Below are 16,439 nucleotides of genomic sequence, written 5' to 3' on the forward strand. Positions count from 1 at the left end.
CTCGATCCTCGAACAAAATAAATTGACTGGCGCAAACTATACGGAATGGTTCCGTAAGTTGAAGATTGTCTTGACTTCGGAGAAGATGCTCTACGTGTTAGAAAAATCTCCTCCGAAGGAAGCACCAGCTGACATAAGTCCGGAAGAGTTAGCCAAACTTGATACATGGTGGGACCATGATATCAAGGCCAAATGCTATATGCAAACCTCGATGTCTGATGAACTCCAGAGGTGATTTGAGGATACCGTGAATGCTGCTGACATTCACATACAACTCAAGGAACTTTTTGGGGCTCAATCGAGGGCTGAAAGGTTCGCTACTTTAAAGGAGCTAATGACGTGTCGCATGCGTGAAGGGACTTCGGTCCGTGATCATGGGGTACGAGTGATTTGGCTCATACAGAAGTTGGTAACCCTTGATTTGGTGTTGGAGCATGAACTCAACATGGACTTACTACTTCTATCTCTTACTTCTTCGTTTGACGGATTTGTGGTGAATTTCAATATGAACAAGATAGAGGCCTCCCTTGAAGAGATGGTTAATATGCTTGTGACATATGAATCCACTTTAAATAAGGATAAACCGGCTTTCTTGGTGGGCTCCTCTTCTTCTGCTAAGAAGGGGCCAAGTACAAAGGGTAAGAAACGTTCTGCCCCACCCAAGAAAATCGAACCCGAGAAGAAGTACAAGACAAAGGCTTCAAACATGGAAAAGTCCAAGGATGTTTGCCATTACTGCAAGAAGCCCGGTCATTGGAAGCGTAACTGCAAAGAATATCTAGAGCAGTTGCGAACTGCGAAGGGTATGTTCTATATTGAAATAAATGTTTCACTTAATACTACTTCTTGGGTATTGGATACCGGATGTGGATCTCACATTTGCAATGATTTGCAGGTGATGACAAGAAGTCGCAGGCTTAGAATGGGTGAGACCCAGCTGAGGCTCGGAAATGGTTCCAGAGTTGAAGCTAAAGCTGTGGGAGATATTTATTTAATTTTACAGAACGGTTTTAAGTTACTTTTGAGAGATGTTTTATTTGTTCCGGATTTGATTAAAAACATTATTTCTGTTTCTATGCTTGATAGAGATGGTTATTCTTGCAATTTTGTGAATGGGATTTGCAATATTTACAAGAATGAATGTTTGATTGGAAATAGACAACTTGAAAATGATCTATATAACTTAAAACTAAAAGACGTTCCAATAAATTATGTTGATAAACCGGCAACAACAAACAAAAGGAAAATCGATAGCCAAAACCCGGAAAACCTTTGGCATGCTAGGTTAGGTCATATTTTCTCAAGGAGGATGAACAAGCTAGTGGGAGAGGGCATGTTTGATATGTCTGATATTAACTCTCTACCTACTTGTGAATCCTGCTTGAAAGGAAAAATGACTAAATCTCCTTTTAAGGGGAAACCTGAGCGTAGTCAAAATCTGTTGGATTTGATCCATACAGATGTTTGTGGTCCATTTAGAGTTGGTACTCAATATGGCCACACCTACTTCATTACCTTTACTGATGATTATTCTAGGTATGGGTATTTATATTTAATGAAATATAAGTCTGAAGCATTTGAAAAGTTCAAAGAATTCAAGGCTGAAGTAGAAAACAAGCTAGGTAAAAGTATTAAAGCACTTCAATCAGATCGAGGTGGAGAATACTTGAGTACCGAGTTTTTGGACTATCTGAAAGAGAATGGGATTCTCTCTCAGTGGACTCCTCCTATGACACCACAGCTGAATGGTGTATCGGAGCGCCGTAATCGAATTTTGTTGGACATGGTTCGATCCATGATGAGCTTCACTGAGCTTCCACCTTCGTTTTGGGGCTACGCGCTTGAAACGGCGGTGTTGTTGTTGAAAAACGTCCACACTAAAGCAGTGGAAAAAACACCATACGAGTTATGGAATGGCAAAGCTCCTAAGTATTTGTACTTGAGGATTTGGGGATGTCCTGCTTACGTGAAGCAGACAGTGGGAGATAAGTTGGATAGTCGATCCACCTTATGTTATTTTGTAGGGTATCCGAAGAATTCAATCGGATATTATTTCTATCATCTTATTGAAACAAAGGTGTTTGTTTCAAGGAATGCCACATTCTTGGAGAAGGAGTTCTTATTGGATAAGAAAGGCGAGATGATGGAACTCGAAGAAATTCGAGAAGAACCCGAAATACAAAATAACGATCCTACACCTCAGGAACCATTGATAGACACGCCTGTACCTAGAAGATCCGAGAGGACTTCTAGACCTCCTATTCGATATGGTCTTCTTCTTGAAGGGGATCAAGATGAACCCGACGTTGGATGTGATCCAAGAAACTTCAAGGAAGCAATTTCTGATGCGGATTCAAATATATGGCTTGAAGCTATGCAGTCGGAAATAGATTCAATGCATACAAACCAAGTTTGGTCTTTAGTAGATCCTCCCGATGGAATTGTTCCAATAGGGTGTAAATGGATCTACAAGAGAAAGCTTGGGCCTGAAGGTAAGGTATTGACCTACAAGGCGCGATTGGTGGCGAAAGGTTATACTCAAAGACAAGGAGTTGACTATGATGAAACCTTTTCACCAGTTGCAATGTTCAAGTCCATAAGAATCCTTATTGCCATAGCTGCTTGGTATGACTATGAGATATGGCAAATGGATGTGAAGACTGCTTTTCTTAATGGAGACATTAAGGAAGAAATCTATATGAAGCAGCCTGAGGGGTACACATCCATGGGAAGCGAGCATAAGGTATGCAAGCTTCATAGATCAATTTATGGTCTAAAAGAAGCATCAAGAAGTTGGAACCAGAAATTTGATGAAACAATAAAGGATTTTGGTTTCATCAAGAACCCGGAGGAATCATGCGTGTACAAGAAAGTAGTTAAGGATGCTGTGACATTCTTAGTACTTTATGTTGATGACATCCTACTCATTGGGAATGACGTAGGGATGTTGCAGTCAACAAAAATATGGTTATCAGGTAGATTCTCGATGAAGGATTTGGGTGAGGCATCCTATATTCTAGGGATACAGATCTATAGAGATAGATCTAAGAGAATGATAGGACTCACTCAATCAACCTACATCGACACCATATTGAAACGGTTTTCAATGGATGGGTCCAAGAGAGGACATCTACCGATGTGTCATGGAGTTTCTCTATCCAAGTCTATGTGTCCCAAGACTGATGAAGAGATAGAGAAAATGACACATGTACCATATGCGTCAGCCATAGGTAGTATCATGTATGGGATGATATCTACCAGACCGGATGTAGCATTTTCTCTGAGTGTCACGAGCAGATATCAAGCTAATCCCGGTCAAATGCATTGGAAAGCCGTGAAGGACATTCTTAAGTACTTACGAAGGACTAAGAATATGTTCATGGTATATGGAGGAAGAGAACTAAAATTGGAAGACTATACCGACTCTAGCTTCCAAAGTGACGTGGATGACTCGAAGTCAACCTCTGGATTTGTGTTCATGCTCAATGGCGGTGATGTCTCTTGGAAGAGTTCCAAGAAGGACACCACAACGGATTTCACCACTGAGGCAGAATACATTGCAGCATCAGCTGCTGCTAAAGAGGCCGTTTGGATGAGGAATTTCGTCCAAGTCTTGGGCGTCATTCCTAAAGTTGTTGGTCCAGTCCCGGTGTACTGTGACAACACGGGTGCCGTTGCTCAGGCAAATGAACCAAGGTCTCATCAAAGATCCAAACACGTACTGAGGAAATACCACATCATCCGGTAGATTGTGGAAAGAGGAGACATCACTGTCGAAAGAGTGGCCTCTGCAGACAATATCGCTGATCCACTTACTAAGCCCTTGACAGGACCATTATTTGACAAACATCGCGAAGCAATGGGTCTACGTAGTATGACTAGTTGGGTTTAGGGCAAGTGGGAGATTGAAAGAGTGGGTGCCCGATGAGCCAACTTGTGGCTAAGGGCTTTGATGACTCTTTGTATAAACAATCTTTTGTTTAATATAATTTACACTTTTATTTATGGCAATGACTTTATCTTTCTTCATATTGTTATATTGTTATATACTATTGTTGTTTTGAGAAAGACCTTGAATATACTATAGTGTATGTAAGATGTGGTAGAACATGGAGATGTCTATCATCAAACACATCTTATAGTCACTGTATATTCTAAACTGTTCCTAGTCGATTGAGTCGTCCGATAATAAGGATAAGGATCGCTCGAGTTTGAGACTAGCATTTGCGATGCAGAGTACCACGTTTCATTGGTAGGGAACATAGAGATGTTCGAAGCATGAAAATGTATATTCATATGATGAATGATCGAACTACCCTATCCGGACTTTCCAAGTGGTTATCACTTATCGAGTGGATAAAGTCCGCGGTTTTGGTTGTACACCATTAGTTCTTACTACTTGAAATATCATTGAGACTCTATATGCTAGTACTGTGCTTTGACTCGTTTACCGACTCTATTGGGGTCATCAGGTGTCGGGATTGGGTACAGTTAAAACAGATATAGGAGTCGATGCTTTGTTGTCAAGGATTCACCACATACTTGCGAGTGTGGATATCCTATGCGATCTGAGGAGATATTAGTGTGACGAATCTCTAGCCAGAGTACATGATGCGTTTTAAGAAATGGTTTCTTAGTAACACATGCGATGTCACTATTTGATCTTCAGGATGTATTGCATAGTTATCGAATCTCGAACGACTCTCGATTTACCAATGGTTGTTGATTCGATCGGGATATATGGATGAAGGGACCGTACTGTACGCTAACCAAAATCTATTGTTTCTTGCAGGCACTATCAGTGATACCTAGGGAATCATGGGGCGATGTTGCTAGGCGCTCTTACCATGATTCGATGGGCAAGTCGGAAATTGTTGTTCCGAGTCACAAGGAGTTGTGAGCCCACGGCTAGCTGTATCCCTGAACCATTGAGGGTCACACAGAGTAATGGATTTTTAATCCCCGTTGAGATAGTTAAATTTGAAGAGTTAAATTTAATGAACAAAGAAGTTGGACTTCTTAATTAAGAGTAGAGGAGTAAGATTTCCTAAAATGACATAGGGATGGGAATTTTTGGAAATCACTGAATTCGGATTCAGAAAAAATTATCTTTACTTTAAAAGGTGCAGAAATGGTTTCTGTGCACATTGGTGAAATCGGTTTATCAATCGGAGTCATGATGAATTTTATATTAATTTCTGAACATGCGGGCTTTGCTTGTCGGGCTTGAACTTATGACTAATGGGCCCTAAGCTGTTAGCGGCCTACATTATAAATAAGTTATTGCAGTACAGAAACTACATACAACAGGTCACAATTTTTGAAAACCTAGTTATTTTCTCTCTAAAGTGGCCGCCCCCCCTACCTCTCTACTCGGGAAAATCCAGCCTGTGAATTTTGAATTACAGTCTGGTTTAACGGATCAAATTCGTTAATTCTCTTCGTAGAAACTTCTGATAGATTTTCTATTGCAATCTATCTGAGGGATTAAATCTCTGTTCGTGGACCTGATTGAAGAACAGTTCGTCCATCAGTTCCTGGGAGATACAACAAGAGTAGAGCAATCTGTTGGTGTCCATAATCTCGATTCGATATTGGAGGTAAAAATTTATAATTGTTATTTAATTTTTACACACACAATTTAATCGTAAAGTTTTGATACCCATTATGGAATCGTTCCATATAAAATTTTTAATCTTCCGCTGCACCGGGTATCAATTCTGATTGATCTGATCGCCGCGTTCTCCAACAGTAGTTGCTTCACAAATCTGATGATTCAAACAATTATGGATTTAAATTCTAATTTAACGGTAGATTGTACGGAAGAATTATCAGGTGATCAATCTAATAATCAAACACACAAGAATGAAATAAATCAGAACAACTCTTGATACTCAAATTGAATTAAACACTAAAAAACTGAATCTCACAAATATAATAAAATCAAGGGTTTCGCCTTCCTTAACCAAGTACAAAAACTAAGAAAGAGTTGAAGAAGAAACTAAATCTAAGAATTGGAAAGATAAAACCTAGCCGCCAGAGCGTTCTTCACGTTCCAAGCCGTTCAATTTCCTATATTTTCGAATTCTGATATTTAAAGTATAGAGTCCTTCCCAAGAAAGTTTCCTATTTAAAATATAAACTCCAGACTATTCGTCTCGCGTGCTCGATCTGACGAGTTGGGCGGATCGAGAGCAAAAAAAAACTCCAACTTACTGTCCCGATTTTTCAATAGGCGCGCTAGGGCGCACGAGTTCGCAGGATCGAGCACGACTTTTTTCCATCGAGCAGCGATTTTGAAAAATTCATATCCGAAGATCTAGCCGTCGGATTGAGCTGAAATTTGGACATCTGCTTTAAAACCATCTTGAGCTTTATTCTGAACAGTGGAGATCAGATTTGAATTTCTCTAAAAATAAAAATGATTTTCTGACCATTGTTGCTTCGTAATTCTTCTCTTATCTGGCTCTTTCCTTCCATCTTTAGCTCCATTTCTTCTGTTTTCCTATATCAAATCACATACAATGATAAGGAACTATAACATGAATTGAATCAATAAAAATACAACTAATCATCACAAATTAACTCAATAAAACATAGGAAAATACCATCACATCAAACTCCCCCCTACTTAAACCTTGCTCGCCCTGGAGCAACACAAAACATAAAAACAAATGAATGATGAAATCACAGCCTCAAAATAGTTTTCAAATACAAAACAAAATTATGAATACTCTCTATTTTCCATAATACACTATCAGTCTAGCGTGAAACATGTGTGTGTGTGTCATGTTATTCCAGGTACATGAAACTTCAAAAGAGTTAGTTTTAAGATTGTTCGCCAACCTATGACAAATCAGTGTGAGTATCCCCATCAAGAGCCCTTTCCACCCAACAATCTTCAAACAAAAACACAACTCTCTTGAGATAAAATTACACACTTCCGGATTTTTCACCCGGTATTGCTTTAGCCCCAATAATTACCCGCAAACTTAGCTATAACTAAGACAGGATTAGAATTTCAATCCCCTCGTCTATAGCCCGAATGGAGCATCAACCTCATTTAATCCACATACTTATCCTTGAATTTAATAATTTAGGATTAGGATTTCAATCCTTTCTAGGCCCGGATGGAGTTGTAAAATATTTTTTCTCTAGGTGCTCCCAAGATCGTTTATGCCAAGTAAAAAAAAATCATCAAGTTTCAACAAAACACTATTAGGCTCCACAAACACCTATTTTCGTGCAATGGTCCAACAGACACAAACATCATCTAATGCATCACTACAGTTCACTGGTCAAACATGTGTGTTTAAAATTATTCACTACTCAACCTCAAGTTTCTCATATCCAATCAAGAGTAAAAATTTTCAGCAAAAATAATTTTACAAAACTTCATCGTCATAGGCTAGTGAATTTCATCGGTGATATTCATTGCTAACTATGAGCTCTAAAATTTTTCAAAAATACGGCTAAATGCTCTAACTGACTGGCTAAGTCCTACGGCTAAATGCTCCAACTAACTGACTAAGTCCTCTCCCCCATACTTAGAATCTTACATTGTCCCCAATGTAAGTAAAAAAGCAAAATAAAAACAAAAACTAAAGAAAAACAAATAAAAGATATGGAAGAAAATACTCCCCTTGGGTTGCCTCCCAAGCAGCACTTGTTTTTTTGTCTTCAGCTTGACCCTCAAAAGCACTGCTCAAAGAGCGGCTGACGCCCAAAATAAGTGTCATATGACAACACAAATGGGTATTTGTTCCATGTGCCCTCAAGCTTGGCTAGATGTATACAGTTCAAGCTCGTCACCTCAACAACACTCCAAAGTAGCTGATAAACATGGGAAGAGAACATCTGTGCGGGCTCTCGGAAGCTAACATCTTTTGAAACTTGTACTAGTGGAAAGGAAATATCTTGGGGATGTGTGTATGATAATACTATCGATGAGCTCATATCGATAGACTCTTGAACTCCGTCATCCTCAAACTTGAGTGGTAACATATTTCCATCATACAAAATTTCTTCCAGAACATCTTCCGACTGCGGTTCAATAAGAAGAAAAGACTCAAACACCCCTAAATCTTCAGCATGATTTGATTCGCACTCCCAATCCTGGTTCTCTGAGTCATCATCATCGAATCAAATCAGGTTGGTCACTGCTTGAGTATCTTGCTTCACTTCATGTTCTTGGTGTTCCTGGGGAATTGATCTCTTGATATTCTCTATGTGCTCCATAAGGTGACATCTAGAATTTTTTAGATCTTCTATAACTTCCTCAGTCGATGCCACAAGCTTGCTCATTATATCCTCTAGTGGATGTAAGATCAACTTAAAACAACTTCCCTCCTCCTTTTGAAGCTCAAATGGTTGGTCTGTAAAATCCGGGTATTGAGATTGCGAATACCGGTAATAGTCAAACTCTGCCATATCATCCAACAGGCGTCTCATGGTATCATCATCTCGGCAAAATATTGATACACCGATTGTGAAAGCTCCAACAATTACCCATCTTCTTGTCACTGCATCCAAACCATTATGAAAATATGTAAGGAGAGAATCGTTAGAAAAATCATGATACCGGAATATGGTTTCCAAATCTTTGAATCTCTTCCATGCTGCATAGAATGGTTCTCCGTGTTTCTGGGTAAAACTTGTGAATACTTGTCGATTTAACATCTCGAAGTATTACACCGCAAGAATCCCCCTTCACCTATGCAAAATTCTTTCTATCTTTGGGTCGTATGGAAATTTTTCATCTTCCAAAGATTCACCTGCTCGCACGAACAAACCAGAGTAGCACTAGGAGGAATAATAAAAATAAAAAAAAACAAAAACAAAAACAGAAAAAAATTAAACGCCTTTCTCCGGCAACGGTGCCAAAATTTGGTAGCGGTTAGTCGTATCACGCCCAAATTAACCCAACTTAGATTAACTAAATAAACATGTAGTAGCGAGAGTAGGGATCGTTCCCACGAGAAAGTGAAATTTATTTGTGTTCTTAAAAATGCTGGAATTAAATTAAAGGAGATTTTAGATTTTAAAAACTACTATGCAAGAATTAAAATAAGGAAGACCAATAAATTAACAAGACTTGGTATCGGTCGACTACACCCTTGAATCATTCACTCGATCATAGATTCTCTAAAAATAATTAATTTTCATTGAATATTCACCATTGAAAATTTAATTCCTGTTCCACCTTAATCTTAGTTAATTAGACACCAGCGTTCTAGATTAGCCCTTACCAATAAATCAACCCAAATACCAACGATCTAGATTTAAATCTAAGGTAGCTTTCATCTGAGTGAAACTGATGAATCTAGGCAACACATGAACCAGCGGATGTATTTAGCCTAGTCAATTGTTGTTCCTACGATTTAACAAATTCAACAGCAGAAAATATTAAACGTAGTTGCTTCACAAATCAGATGATTCAAACAATTACGGATTTGAATTCTAATTTAGCGGTAGATTGTACGAAAGAATTATCAGGTGATCAATCTAATAATCAAACACACAAGCATGAAATAAATCAGAACAACTCTTGATACTCAAATTGAATTAAACACTAAAAAACTGAATCTCACAAATATAATTAAATCAAGGGTTTCGTCTTCCTTAACCAAGTACAAAAACTAAGAAAGAGTTGAAGAAGAAACTTAATCTAAGAATTGGAAAGATAAAACCTAGCCTCCAGAGCGTTCTTCGTGTTCCAAGCCGTCCAATCTCCTATATTTTCTAATTCTAGATGATATTTAAAGTATAGAGTCCTTCCCAAGAAAGTTTCCTATTTAAAATATAAACTCCCGACTTTTTGTCTCGCGCGCTCGATCTGACGAGTTGGGCGGATCGAGCGCACAAAAAAAACTCCAACTTACTGTCCCGATTTTTCAATAGGCGCGCTAGGGCGCACGAGTTCGCAGGATCAAGAACAACTTTTTTCCAGCAAGCAGTGATTTTGAAAAATTCATATCCAAAGATCTAGCCGTCGGATTGAGTTGAAATGTGGACAGCTGCTTCATAACATCTTGTACTTTATTCTGAACGGTGGACATCAGATTTTGATTTCTCTAAAAATAAAATTGATTTTATGACCATTGCTGCTTCGTAATTCTTCTCTTATCTAGCTCTTTCCTTCCATCTTTAGCTCCATTTCTACTCTTTTCCTATATCAAATCACATACGATGATTATGAACTATAACATGAATTTAATCAATCAAAATACACCTAATCAACACAAATTAACTCAATAAAACATAAGAAAATACGATCACATCAGTAATGTTAGTTCGAGCTCGGATATTTTAATTTAATTTTAATTTTGAGTTTAAGTTAGAAATTTAATGGGCTTGAATTACTTTAATTAATTAATTAATTAAGTGAGCCCATTATTTTATATCATGGGCTTAATTAATTAATTAAGTCAGCCCATTATTTTTTATGGGCCAAGTGGCCCATGAGATTTATTGAGCCAAGTCTTGTCGGGTTAAGAATTATAATGTGCCAGACTAGGTGTTAATGGTCCTGAATAATTTATTGGGATAGATGTAAGTAAATGGCCCAGAATAAAAAGATATTGGGCTAATATGATGTGCTAAGTATTTCTAGCGATCCTACTCGGATCCACTACCTAATCAAAGTTAATTTGCGCATTCAATAAATACTTAAAGCGTAAAGAGTGGATAATTTAAAATACAAAAAATCCAATCGGCAGAATACAACCGACGATAACAAAAGAGTATAAATACTTTTATACATTCAAATCAAAAGTATTAGGGTAACAAACCCTACCACTAAACTTTCGCTGCAACAGGTAACAACCTCAACCCTACTGCGAGTGACCTAGACCGTCCAGCCTTAAACCTTTCCCGACACAAGGCACCCAAAAATACCAAACACAGGGGCATGAGAGACAACTCTCAATACGAAAGAAATGATATATAAACTAATATGCTGGAATCAAATGACTTTAAAATACTGGTTAAAAAGTTCTACTCAGGGCGCCATGAATATACAGTACCGTGATAAGAGAGGGACTCTGTGGGGTACTCGTATATTCTCCTATCAACTATAGCGTCAAAACCCACCGTCGTGGCCGCTCTTAGTGATAGCAAAACCAAGGGATGAGTCTCCCCTCCCCGACACAAATCCATAAGGAGTAACCCCTCACCGATGGAAACTGTAAATGACTCACATCATACCAGATGCAGTCTACCGTTAGAAACATGCATGCGCTAAAGCCGTAAAACATGGTAAAACACATAGCACATACTCATGCAACATATAAGAAAATATATCATGCCGGCTATCTAGGTCAGTACTTACATACCTTTAACACTATGGGTCAAATCCTAGCACCACTGGTCTAGATCTCACGCCTACTAGTCCACACTATGGCATCGGCGTCCGTCGTCAGCCCTTTTTGTCGCTGGCCTCAAAACTAGGCCACAGATCCCACGCCTACTAGTCCATACTACGGCGTCAGCGTTCGTCGTCAACCCTTTGTTGTCACTCGCTATTCCACTTCCGGATTCCCCATAGGACACCTAGAATTTCTATGATCTGAGTTAGAAGACTAAGAAATTGAGAGAAGAGAGGAGTTTGGTGTGCTCGAAAATGAAACTCGACTCCTCTATTTATAGGCAGAGTTCGGACCGTCTGAACACGATCGGATCGTCCGATCCTGACTTCGGGTCGTTTGATGTCCCATCCGCACGTAAGCAATGACATCACCTTGCTGACGTAAGCCCTAGCACTTTTCAGATCCTCCGAACCTCCTGACGAACCATCCGAACAAGATCGAAGCCTCCGAACTTCACTTTGGATCGTCTGAACATCTTTGGATCCTCCGGTCTTCTCCTCGTGCCATTCGAACATTATGAATATTAATTATGGGTTACTTCATTGGGTTACGGGTTACTACATTCTCCCCACTTAAGAAATTTTGTCCTCGAAATTTAAGTCTAGAGAAAAACATGAAAAGTCAAACAATGTTCTTTAAAACAACTTAACATTACAAAGTACAAATCTTCCTTACAAAGAAAAGTAAAGAAAACATCAAGACAACTCTGGATGCTCTGCTCGCATCCGACTCTCCAGCTCCCAAGTTGCTTCTTCAGTTCCCCTATGCTGCCACTGCACCATCACTAGAGGTATGCATTTTTTTCAAAGAACCTTGTCCTTCTTGTCAAGAATCCTGAGGGGTCTCTCCATGTAGGACAAATCCTGATCCAATCGCACCTCAGTTGGATACAAGATGTGCGACTCATATGCCACGTACTGCCTCAGCAAGGACACGTGAAACACATCATGTTGGAAAACGGTGTTTAGATCAATCAGAATTGATACCCGGTGCAGCGGAAGTTTAAAAATTTTATATGGAACGATTCCATATCATGGGTATCAAAACTTTACGATTAAATTGTGCGTGTAAAAATTAAATAACAATTAAATTTTTACCTTGAATCTCAAAACGAGATTATGGACACCAACAAATTACTCTGCTTTTGTTGTATATCCCAGGAACTGATGGACGAACAATTCTTCAATCAGGTCCACGAACAGAAGTTTAATCCCTCTGATAGATTGCACTAGAAAATCTATCAGAAGTTTCTACGAAGAGAATTAACGAATTTGATCCGTTAAACCAGACTGCAAATTCAAAATTCACAGGCTGGAATTTTCGAGCAGAGAGGGGAGAGGGGGCGGCGGCCACTAGGTCTCAAAAACCCTAGTTAATTTCGAAAATTATGCCTCTTTTGTCTAATTTTTGTACTGCAATAACTTATTTATAATGTGGGCTGCTAACAGCTTAGGGCCCATTAGTCATAAGTTCAAGCCTGACAAGAAAAGCCCGCATGTTCAGAAATTAATATAAAATTCATCGTGACTCAGATTGATAAACCAATTTCACCAATGTGCACAGAAACCATTTCTGCATCTTTTAAAGTCAAGATAAATTTTCTGAATCCGAATTCAGTGATTTCCAAAAATGCCCATCCTTATGTCATTTTAGGAAATCTTACTCTTCTACTCTGATATAAGAAGTCCTACTTCTTTGTTCATTAAATTTAACTCTTTAAATTTAACTATCTCAACGGGGATTAAAAATCCATTACTTGTGTGACCCTCAATGGTTCAGGGATACAGCTAGCCGTGGGCTCACAACTCCTTGTGACTCGGAACAACAATTTCCGACTTGCCCATCGAATCATGGTAAGAGCGCCTAGCAACATCGCCCCATGATTCCCTAGGTATCACTAATAGTGCCTGCAAGAACCAATAGATTTTGGTTAGCGTACAGTACGGTCCCTTCATCCATATATCCCGATCGAATCAACAACCATTGATAAATCGAGAGTCGTTCGAGATTCGATAACTATGCAATGCATCTTGAAGATCAAATAGTGACATCGCATGTGCTACTAAGAAACCACTTCTTAAAACATATCATGTACTCTGGCCAGAGATTCGTCACACTAATATCTCCTCAGATTGCATAGGATATCCACACTCGCAAGTATGTGGTGAATCCTTGACAACAAAGCATCGACTCCTATATGTGTCGTAACTGTACCCAATCCCGACACCTGATGACCCCAATAGAGTCGGTAAATGAGTCAAAGTACAGTACTAGCATATAGAATCTCAATGATGTTTCAAGTAGTAAGGACTAATGGTGTACAACCAAAACCGCGGACTTTATCCACTCGATAAGTGATAACCACTTGGAAAGTCCGGATAGGGTAGTTCGATCATTCATCGTATGAATATCCATTTGCATGCTTTGAACATCTCTATGTTCCATACCAATGAAACGTGGTACTCGTCATCGCAAATGCTAGTCTCAATCTCGAGCGATCCTTATCCCTTTTAACGGACGGCTCAATCGACTAGGAACTGTTTAGAATATACAGTGACTATAAGATGTGTTTCATGATAACCATCCCCATGTGCCACCACATCTTACATACACTATAGTATATTCAAGGTCTTCATCTAAACATCTTATAATATGTCACAAAATAATAATATAATAAAAGATAAAGTCAACGCCATTATAAAAGTGTAAATTATATTAAACAAAAGATTGTTTATACATAGAGTCATCAAAGCCCTTAGCCACAAGTTGGCTAACCGGGCACCCACTCTTTCAATCTCCCACTTGCCCTAAAGCCAACTAGTCATACTACGTAGTCCCATTGCTTCACAATGTTTGTCAAATAATGGTCCTGGCAAGGGCTTAGTAAGTGGATCAACGATATTGTCTGCAGAGGCCACTCTCTCGACAGTGATGTCTCCTCTTTCCACGATCTCCCGGATGATGTGGTATTTCCTCAGTACGTGTTTGGATCTTTGATGAGACCTTGGTTCCTTTGCCGGAGCAACGGCACCCGTGTTGTCACAGTACACCGGGACTGGACCAACAACTTCAGGAATGACGCCCAACTCTTGGACGAAATTCCTCATCCAAACGGCCTCTTTAGCAGCAGCTGATGCCGCAATGTATTCTGCCTCAGTGGTGGAATCCGCTGTGGTGTCCTGCTTGGAACTCTTCCAAGAGACAGCACCACCATTGAGCATGAACACAAATCCAGAGGTTGACTTCGAGTCATCCACGTCACTTTGGAAGCTAGAGTCGGTATAGCCTTCCAATTTCAGTTCTCTTCCACCATATACCATGAACATATTCTTAATCCTTCGTAAGTACTTAAGAATGTCCTTCACGGCTTTCCAATGCATTTGACCGGGAGTAGCTTGATATCTTCTTGTGACACTCAGAGCAAATGCTACATCCGGTCTGGTAGATATCATCCCATACATGATACTACCAATGGCTGACGCATATGGTACATGTGTCATTTTCTCCATCTCTTCATCAGTCTTGGGACACATAGACTTGGATAGAGAAACTCCATGACACATAGGTAGATGTCCTCTCTTGGACCCATCCATTGAAAACCTTTTCAATATGGTTTCGATGTAAGTTGATTGAGTGAGTCCTATCATTCTCTTAGATCTATCTCTAAAGATCTGTATCCCTAGAATATAGGATGCCTCACCCAAATCCTTCATCGAGAATCTACCTGATAACCATATCTTTGTTGACTGCAACATCCCTACATCATTCCCAATGAGTAGGATGTCATCAACATAAAGTACTAAGAATGTCACAGCATCCTTAACTACATTCTTGTACACGCACGGTTCCTCCGGGTTCTTGATGAAACCAAAATCCTATTTTGTTTCATCAAATTTCTGGTTCCAACTTCTTGATGCTTGTTTGAGACCATAGATCGATCTTTGAAGCTTGCATACCTTATGCTCGCTTCCCATGGATGTGTATCCCTCAGGCTGCGTCATATAGATCTCTTCCTTAATGTTTCCATTAAGAAATGCAGTCTTCACATCCATTTGCCATATCTCATAGTCATACCAAGCAGCTATGGAAATAAGGATTCTTATGGACTTGAACATTGCAACTGGTGAAAAGGTTTCATCATAGTCAACTCCTTGTCTTTGAGTATAACCTTTCGCCACCAATCGTGCCTTGTAGGTCAATACCTTACCATCAGGCCCAAACTTTCTCTTGTAGATCCATTTACACCCTATTGGGACAATTCCATCGGGAGGATCTACTAAAGACCAAACTTGGTTTGTATGCATCGAATCTATTTCCGACTGCATAGCTTCAAGCCATAAATTTGAATCCGCATCAGAAATTGCTTCCTTGAAGTTTCTTGGATCACATCCAACGTCGGGTTCATCTTGATCCCCTTCAAGAAGAAGACCATATCGAATAGGAGGTCTAGAAGTCCTCTCGGATCTTCTAAGTATAAGCGTGTCCTCTTAAGATTCTTGAGGTATGGGATCATTATTTTGTATTTCGGGTTCTTCTCGAATTTCTTCGAGTTCCATAATCTCGCCTTTCTTATCCAATAAGAACTCCTTCTCCAAGAAGGTGGCATTCCTTGAAACAAACACTTTTGTTTCAGTAGGATGATAGAAATAATATCCGATTGAATTCTTCGGATACCCTACAAAATAACATAAGTTGGACCGACTATCCAACTTATCTCCCACTGTCTGCTTCACGTAAGCTGGACATCCCCAAATCCTCAAGTACGAATACTTAGGAGCTTTGCCATTCCATAACTCGTATGGTGTTTTGTCCACTGCTTTGGTGTGGACGTTGTTCAACAACAATACCGCCGTTTCAAGCACGTAGCCCCAAAACGAAGGTGGAAGCTCAGTGAAGCTCATCATGGATCGAACCATGCCCAACAAAGTTCGATTACGACGCTCCAATACACCATTCAGCTGAGGTGTCATAGGAGGAGTCCACTGAGAGAGAATCCCATTCTCTTTCAGATAGTCCAAAAAATCGGTACTTAAGTATTCTCCACCTCGATCCGATCGAAGTGCTTTAATACTT

General features: G+C 39.4%; 1 non-coding gene across 1 annotated transcript; it reads left to right on the forward strand.

Moving 5' to 3' along the window:
- The first annotated feature begins 8,569 nt into the window (after positions 1 to 8,569).
- LOC140876822 (small nucleolar RNA R71) lies at positions 8,570 to 8,674 on the forward strand. Its single transcript, XR_012149054.1, has one exon. It is a non-coding gene; the product is annotated as a small nucleolar RNA R71 (small nucleolar RNA).
- The last annotated feature ends 7,765 nt before the right edge of the window (positions 8,675 to 16,439 follow it).

This window comes from Henckelia pumila, chromosome 1 (assembly GCF_033568475.1).
Source record: "Henckelia pumila isolate YLH828 chromosome 1, ASM3356847v2, whole genome shotgun sequence".
NCBI classification, from domain to species: domain Eukaryota; kingdom Viridiplantae; phylum Streptophyta; class Magnoliopsida; order Lamiales; family Gesneriaceae; genus Henckelia; species Henckelia pumila.